Genomic DNA, 8,949 nt, shown 5'->3' on the forward strand with positions numbered 1-8,949 from the left:
TGTGTGTGTCTAAGTGGTGTAGCAGGTCGCTAACCATTTCCCCTTGGATTATGGGGGCTTCATTCTGCTCCCCATCCCTGTCTTCCAGCTCAGGGGGCTGGGTACCCGGAGAACAACTGGTCTTAAAGACAGAGGCAAAGAAGGCATTAAGTACCTCAGCCTTTTCCTCATCCTTTGTCACTGTGTTTCCCCCTGCACCCAATAACAGATGGAGATTGTCCTTAGCCCTCCCTTTTGTTGCTAATGTATTTATAGAAACATTGTTTATTGTCTTTTATCAATTACTTATAATCACATTTAGGTTATATATCTCCATGTCATAAGACATAGCCCCAAGTTTCCAAGCCCAATAACAGATGGAGATTGTCCTTAGCCCTCCCTTTTGTTGCTAATGTATTTATAGAAACATTGTTTATTGTCTTTTATCAATTACTTATAATCACATTTAGGTTATATATCTCCATGTCATAAGACATAGCCCCAAGTTTCCAAGGTTGGGTTAATGCCCCTTGACTTTAGCAATCTAATTAGTCACCTTGTCTATACAGTTCCTTTTCTCTATAGAATGGAGAGACACAACTCCACAGAATCTAAAGCAGATGAATACTTCCAGCTTTAGCGTAAAATGAACTGCCCTCTTAAAGACAGATACACATTCCAGAGCACCTGAAATCAATGGAGCTGAAACTCATTAAAGATCCAAATCTGAATTTATCAAAGTTACGAGAACTTCAGACCTTATTGACTAAAGACTTATCTATGTTTACTGCATCTGGATTATATAGATTATTTATAAGAATTCTTAGATCTAATTATATTTAACCTTTTGGGTTTGAGCCAAAAGGAAAAATAAAGGTGTTTCCCTCCTGACCCATCCTTATAACTTCCCGAGAGGTAACTGCCACAGCCAGGTTGGATTTCTAAAAGAAACATAGAAGAGAGGTTAGAGAGAAAGATTGTAATTCTAGCAATCTCCGAACAAAACAATCAGGGGAACACATTCCGTTTCACATGGCAGAGTAGCAGGTGCTGCCTGCCTGAGATTTATGATTGTAGTTTACTGTCATTATTCTTATATTGAACATTTTCTACTAATAATAAAGTTAAATATCAAAAGCAAACCAATACTTCAGCTTATTAAACTTGGATTCACCTTTTAAGGCTCCTAGATAATCCCGAAAGTGCCAAAATCATAGTCACAACCAAGTTTAATCACTGTAACAGTGAGGAAAAACACTACAGCAGAATTTGAATTCCCTATGTGGAACCAGCAATACAGTACAAAGACGCAGGTAAGTATCAGAGATCAATGAGCACTCTTAGCTTGTGAGTGCATTTCTGGCCTGACGCAACTCAAGGACTTCAAGGTATGTAACCCATACCAAGGCCTAATTTCAGCTATTACTACCCACAAATTCCTGCCTGGCACAAGTGGTCCATCAGCAAACAGAACGAAGCACATCTCCTCTTTACATTTTCTGTATATAACTCAGCCGCAATTCTTCACATGGAAATCTTAAATAAGAGATTCTGAAACATGTGCTGTGTAACCTGTATTGCAAACTTCTAGCATTCAAGACCAGCTATTAGGCTAATGATAAGACTGATTTAAAATCATGAGCTTAAATTACTAAAGCTCAAGAAACCTGGGAAAACCAATGAGCCAACTAGAAACTTTTGTAACTTTAACTTTTTTAATTAATGTTTTTTTGCTTTTAAGAACACACTTGCATTTCTTCACATTTTCTAGAAATACAAATTTATTTCTATCTGCGTCTGTTCAACTTGCTCTGAGCGTGGCCTTGATAAGCAACTCCCACTGATCTTCAACCCCTTCTTACAAAGAGCGCTTGCAGGATTAAATATGCTGGGATCGTAAAAATTCTCTCCTTAGTCACTCTGCTGGCAAATAACTTGAGTAAGAAAAGAGAACACAGACACATTCATGATGCAAAACAAAGAGCAAAGTCCAATTGCACAGTATTAAATCAAATGACTGATCTTTTTTTCTCCTCCACAAAGAAGACATTAGCAGGATACAGCAGCACCTGCTGGAGAGTATAAAATATCACAGGTAAAATAAGGAATAAGAGCATAACGTATGAGTATTATTTAAAAAATAAATAAATACAGTTGATGTGGATTTCATTAGTCAGAAATGTGTGTTACCTAACTTCTCCTTTCCTCTGCCCACCTTCAAGAGCAAAGAAAAGTGCCATTCAGCTCCAAGATCCAGACTTCACTCTTGTCAGAGTGATAAAGCCCCAGAGTAAACCTGACCACACTTAAGAATTTATCCAGGTGGAAATCAGGTGCATTTCAAATCACAAACCCACCGCTGGTTTACAACCCTTACATTTCATCTTCAGGGAAGACAGAAAAAATTTTTGTGCCACAATTCAAAAGCTGTGATAACAAATGAGATCAAAACTGAGGCGCCCACATTGTGTCCTGGGACACTAGTGTCCTGGCCTGCTCCCCTGTGTCCTGTGCTGCTCCCTCCCTATTCCCCAGCCAAAAATGCTCTGTTCCAGCAAAGGAACAGGGCAGAGCAGCTGTGTGCACGTGCATCCAGTGAAGTGGGACTTCTCTCCTGCAGAGAAGTGAGACGAAAGATGTTGTACAAGGCAGGAGAACGCCCACATTGTGTCCTGGGACACTAGCGTCCTGGCCTGCTCCCCTGTGTCCTGTGCTGCTCCCTCCCTATTCCCCAGCCAAAAATGCTCTGTTCCAGCAAAGGAACAGGGCAGAGCAGCTGTGTGCACGTGCATCCAGTGAAGTGGGACTTCTCTCCTGCAGAGAAGTGAGACGAAAGATGTTGTACAAGGCAGGAGAGCAGAAAAAGGTCTCGGCACCACTTTGCGCTTCATTCTCCTTTGGAAAATGAAGCCCTGTGAGGAACAGTCCCAGCCCCACAGCCACAAGAATGGAAGATTACAAAAAAGAGAGATCATCAATTTCATCCATTCCTTAAATTCCTCTGCTCCCAAATCTAGCAGGTGTTGAATTAATGTGGTAGTTAGTAATAGCAATACTTTCCACTGTTAGTTCTGCAATTCAAGTTGTGTCGCTTACTATTGCATGTACCATCCATACCCATGTGAGCCATCCTATAACACTGGATATTTGCTTTGCAGAAACACAAATAACCACATAAACCATAAGCAGCAAAATTCATACAAGGACAAAGAATGTGAGCAACAGAACTCCTCATTTTCAAGGTTTATTTTTTACTTCATGACTGAATTTTCATTTTTCTTCTAACCTTATTCTTTTTAAAGCAAGAAATACCAGAATTAACGTGACCATAACTCTGGTTAGTATACGTAAGACACAAGTTACAGTGAACCAGCAAGATCTCTTAGGTCTCATTTTTAGAAACTTTGTTTATACTAAGTTTAGCTGTCTATTGTTCAGCACCTAGATTAAGCTCATCACTGATTCCTTCTACCGTCCAATGGACAGCAATGGGCATCTCAGAGTATGTGATAAAAAGAGGTGGAAAGAATTATGTCAGAAGGAGATTAAGTATATTCTGGAGATGGTCTTTATCACTGCAAAACTCAAGTCATCTGAGCTCCCTAAAATATATGTCTTTTTAGACAGCAAGGTTGGAATTCACCTACATTTAGAAGCCTACAAATGGACATCAAAACTCACGCTAGGAACCTAGATAATTGCCTGGTTCACTACACAGACATTTATTGGTATTTAAGTTGTTTGCTTAGACCAACTTGATTTTATCTGAAGGACAGCAAATATAGCAAGGGCCCTGACACACTTAGAATAATACGTTAAAATCAGACCACCGAAGCTACTACTGAAACTTTCTCTCTTCACCCTGTAACCCTAACAGAAATCAGCACCTCCAGCTTTGACTTATTTTAAAATGTCAAGCAGCAGACCAGCTTGTAAAGAAATTCCTGCATTTCTAGAGTCAGTTATCCCTCCCCTCCAGAGCGGAAGAGAAGGGTGGAAAGAAGGAAGAGTAACAAGAATGTCAGACCCCTAAACAGCATACCTCACATCTTCTCAGAGATTAATAATTAAAGGCAAAAAGCCACATTACACTATTTAATTCAGATTCCCAATACAGCAAGACTTTTACCTGGGTACCCCTTTATTAAAGCCAATACCTTGCATGTCTTCTAGACGTTCCACAGTATTGGAAACCTCAACTCATCCATCAGTGCCCCGAGTAGCCTCAGTAGTTAATAGCCCTGTTTAGAAAGAGCAACCTGTTTCTATCGGAATTTCTCAGGAGGTAATTTCCAGTTGGTTATTGCTTTGATTTTAGTGCTTAATTAGAAGAGTCCTTTAGTTTTATTTGTTCTCCATGAAGATACTTCACACTTTAAGCAAAGAGCCTGTAAATCTCTCTTCATAACCTAAACAAATTGAAGTCCTTCAGTTGCTTGTTCTAACATATCTTTTTTCCAGCCGTAAGAGAAGCAAGAAAATTGAGCAGTTAAAACAAAATGCTCAGGGTTCTTGGAAACAGCTGAACCTGAAACTGAATGATGGTAAACAAAGTTTTTTATGTCAGTAGAAACTGAGGGGTCTTAGCGTCCCACAGGGTCAAGCCCTTCACTTGCACTTAAGAGCACTCAATGCAAAAATCATGAATGTTCTTGCCCATTCAGGATGCTGGCTTTACAAAAATAACTTTTTTTGCTTTGTAAAGCTCAAACATTTCCAAAGCTTTGCAATGTGTAGTTCAAGTATATTATCACAACTACACCGTGGGCTCTGGGAGAAAGACTGTTTATGGTTTACAGACATATTACAAGGGAGTTGCAATAAAATCATACCACTTTGTTTTCACTCCTGACTGCACTAAATACCTGGATGAAATCAACTGCAAACAAACTTTCCTGCATCGTTTCCAGCCTCAGCTTTTACTTACATGGTTAGCAGCGCCTCATCTCTTCACAGCTCATAAACAAAAAAGTAATGCTTTATTCACTGCCGATCTTGCACTAAACAACATGAAGAAAAGTCCTTTATCCCGCATTCAAATCTTTTAGGAAGTCTCCGTGTACGGTACTTTTCTATTTTGGCTCTGTGCTCTCTACAAGAACGAGAGACTTGCGTTCCTCTACCCAGTTATTCCTACAGCCATTAACACTCACAGACCTGCATAATAGGTCTTCACAGACCTATTCTGCATAATAGACATAACAGGTTTTCACAGACTGTGAAAAACAGCACTCTTTAGAGGTCCGAGCATCTGCAGCTCCCCACAATTTTTCAAAATGGGAATGTGTTGGTTGAGAAGGAGGAACAAGACTGTTCAGTATGGCCAGCCTTTGGTTGGTCACCTTTGGACACCCGAGAGGATTGTCGGAACCACACTGCTATAAACTGCTACCTCATGAAGGACAAGAAGCCGCACAGGTATGCTGACAATTTTATCTGCATTGTATGTGTGCATATGGAGTTAGTTCATCTTCTGAAACACATGCTTCAGCTCAGTCTCATATTAACTGTTGACGTGCAGCTATAGCAGTTTCTGTTTTCTATTTAAGGCATAGTAAGGAAAACAAAACGCACAGAAAAACCATTTCAGAAGACAACTGTTTGGTACGAGACTTTGATCATTGCACCATTTCACACAAGAGCCAGCTCATCCTTGAAGCAGGCCTCCAGAAATCCAACACTGACCTGGATTCTGCAGTCCTGAGGGGCTGGCTCATGAATTCAGGACTCCACTGCCCAGAAATATTTGTTGCTCAACTAACACTGACCTGGATTCTGCAGTCTTGAGGGGCTGGCTCATGAATTCAGGACTCCACTGCAATAACGGTGATTTACCTTCACCCAGATTTTGCTTTGCTATTGACACTGCATAAAAGGCATATTTAAAGCCAACACATCAGTAAATTTGACTCTGCAAGAGACAGACACTTCTCCACTGGGAACCAGACAAATGATGCAAAATAATTTTGCACAGGACACTCAACTCTAATGTTTTCAACAGCTTTTAGTTGTTAAAAATACCAGCAGTAGTCACTGTCAACAGATATTTGAAAACCTGCTTTACCTGCTGCAGGGCCTAAACAATTATTCCTGATTTGAATGTTTCAAAGCCCTTTATTTGTGGTCTACCGGTTCCTTCTATAAAACTTTGTTTGGTTTGCTCTCCAACTCCATGGTTGGAAACTCCATTAGAATACCTGAAAGCCTAAGAAACACTGACTTTTTATTCGCCCAACTGCTCCAAGGAAACCATTTTTGTTTGCCTGTAAAATCTGGCATCGGTTCAACATCCTTGTTTACCTCTGAAACTAAACACCCTTAGAAAGCCCAGCAACCCGGCTTCAAGTTTGTTTACAGTGGAGGCTCTAGTAACCGAAATAGAGAAGGCAGAGACACCACACTATCACCCTGTCATGCAGCCTTAGGGGTATCATTCCAGAGACAGTTTGAGAAACAGCAGGGTTAAGAGCCACATTTTGTTTATAGCCTCCATATACAACCTATTCTTCAGATTAAATGGGCACTAAAAGCTTAAAGCCTAATACATTTTAACAGCTGTTAGTCACCTAGTCCTTTTACAGTTTTATGAAATGGTTTTCTGTTTTGCTTCATCTCAACTATATAAAGATGCATCAAAACACAGTAAATGACTGACTAAAAAACCACTCAGCAAAAATATCAGAGATCTCTGTCACATAGATAAAATTGAGAAAAAAATTGGAAAAATACAGAAAAATATTTCTCTTTCAATAGTCAGTTATTTTAACTCTAAGTAATGAAAATGCCCTGCTTTTTCTTAAGAAAGTACTTGAGACAAGTATCTGAACTATTCATGTGCAACATCTAGTTTTCATCTGAATAAATAAGGAGTTGCTTCCCCACCACAACACTGCCAACAGGAGGGTATAGTTCCCCATCTAGAAATTAAGTGTTTTACTAAACCTAGGCAAACGCTGAGAATATTTTGAGGTTGCCTACCCCTTACTTCCTGTCATTCACTAAATTCCACTGACACAAATGCGTGCAATGGTTTTCGAGCTGCAAATGCTCAGTTCTACTACAGCAGTGAATCTGTACAGCTTCTGGCAGGTTTTAGTATGGTCTAGTGCTTAGAACTGCAGTCTATACAGACAAATGTGGGGTGGAATACAATACAGAGAGAGATTAAGGTGAGGGAAAGCAAACATCTTGGTAGCTCCCAGTTTTACTTCTTTTAATGTAAGTATACATGTAACTCACCCATTTCTTGTAGGCATACACAGTAAATGGAAGCAAAAACTGTATTAAACACGTGATACACGTTGAGTAGCTCAGTTCAAAGTCCAAAGTTGGTATGGTATGCTGCCTTTATGATGTGTCAAACTGGACACATTATATTAGGCTGGGCTCATGAATAGGTGAATACCGTGAATAGGTTTCAAAGCACATGGGTAAGGGTAAACAAGAGATTACTCACACCTTTTAGGACTGAATAGTTGAGTAAGTATGTTGCCAAACTAGGTTAGCAAAAGAGCCCTGATGCTTAAAATTTGTCTGTATCTCTGCATAAAGTTTATAACAAGACCCCAATCGTAATTTGATGAAAGTGGCTAAAAAATTGCACCTGTTACGTATTCCCTTGACCTCTAATTCACTCTGTGTAATAAATATTTTGAAGGATACAAAAACACAAAAAGATCTTGACTTGAACTTGACATATAACATGTGAATAGCTGCAAGAACTCTTATCTAGCTCACCCGGAATTTTTTTTTTCCCCTTTTACAATCCTGTGCTTTGCCACACCTGCTACATTCCATAAATCAAGGTGAATCAGAGGCGTGTCACTTTATTCAGCCTACTGTAGCACATCTGTAGAGCCACTCCACAGTTGGCATGCACAGGTAGCACAACCTGCCAAACTCATACGTATGTGAAAGCCATTAGAAAGAAACAAGTTCAAATCTATGCAGCATTCAGAATAAACATGCTAGCAGGATACACAGAATGAAATTCAGATCCTCTACTTAAGTCAATCATGAATATATAGTCATATCTTTGTCTCAGTTTTTATGATGAAATTTAAAACGGAGCGACAATTTCTGTTCTGTGCTACTAAAGGACGCTTATTTTCTCTACACAGAGCTGATTTCATTGTTATTCAGCACCAGTAACTTAACAGGTTTTGCAGAATTACTAATCCCTTCTCATAATAAAAAGGAAAACCAAGGGAATGTAAACTATTTGCCTTAATTTATGAAGCAAACCTACACCAGGACCCAAAACAGACCTCAACCCATCATACCACACGCTGCCTTCCTAAAAGCAGCACTGGCCTTCCGAGTACTTACATTCAACAACACACACAATTTCCTGCATGTATTCTAAATTTTAGGGCAAACCAGTGCTGTCACGAGAGAGCACAAAAGGTCATACGCAGGAAAGAAAACGAACAGTCAACTTTCAGAGCTGTGTGGCCGGAAGGGAGCAGGAGTCACAGAGAACAGGAGATTCGTAGTCACGCTGACAACCACCACCGCCTTGCGAAGGCCACAGCCTGGGGCTGCCGCGACACCTGCAAAGGAGGCAGGTTACAGGCGTCCTGGAGAAACACAGGACAACTCCCAGTAACGCACCCCGCCACAGCCTCGCCTCGCCTCACCCCACAGCATCCTCCTGCAGCCACGGGGCACCCCAGCAGACCCAGCACACCAAGCGAGCTCTGACCCCTTACCAACAGGCCTCGCCGTCCCACCTCGGGGGCTAACGTGCTAACGCAAAACCCCGTCCCCCCCTGCACCCCCGCCACGTCTCCCTGCTTGTGACAGCCGCCTCCCACAGCTCCCCTCAGCCCCACTCCGCTCAGCTCCCCACAACCCCCCTCACCTCAACTCACCTCCTCTCAGCCCCCCATGGCTCGCTACAGCTCTGCTCTGCTCCAGCCCGCCACAGCTCCCCTCAGCCCCCTCACCTCAGCCCCCCTCACCTCAGCC

At 41.2% G+C, this 8,949-nt stretch overlaps 1 long non-coding RNA gene across 1 annotated transcript; it reads right to left on the minus strand.

Moving 5' to 3' along the window:
• Positions 1–2,010: 2,010 nt before the first annotated feature.
• Positions 2,011–8,523, minus strand: LOC103906910. Its single transcript, XR_658044.1, has 2 exons — positions 8,308–8,523; positions 2,011–2,051 (listed from the first exon to the last, which is right to left on the minus strand). It is a non-coding gene; the product is annotated as an uncharacterized LOC103906910 (long non-coding RNA).
• Between the last annotated feature and the right edge of the window lie 426 nt (positions 8,524–8,949).

Source organism: Aptenodytes forsteri, unplaced genomic scaffold, assembly GCF_000699145.1.
Source record: "Aptenodytes forsteri isolate BGI_AS27 unplaced genomic scaffold, ASM69914v1 Scaffold57, whole genome shotgun sequence".
Lineage (NCBI taxonomy): Eukaryota > Metazoa > Chordata > Aves > Sphenisciformes > Spheniscidae > Aptenodytes > Aptenodytes forsteri.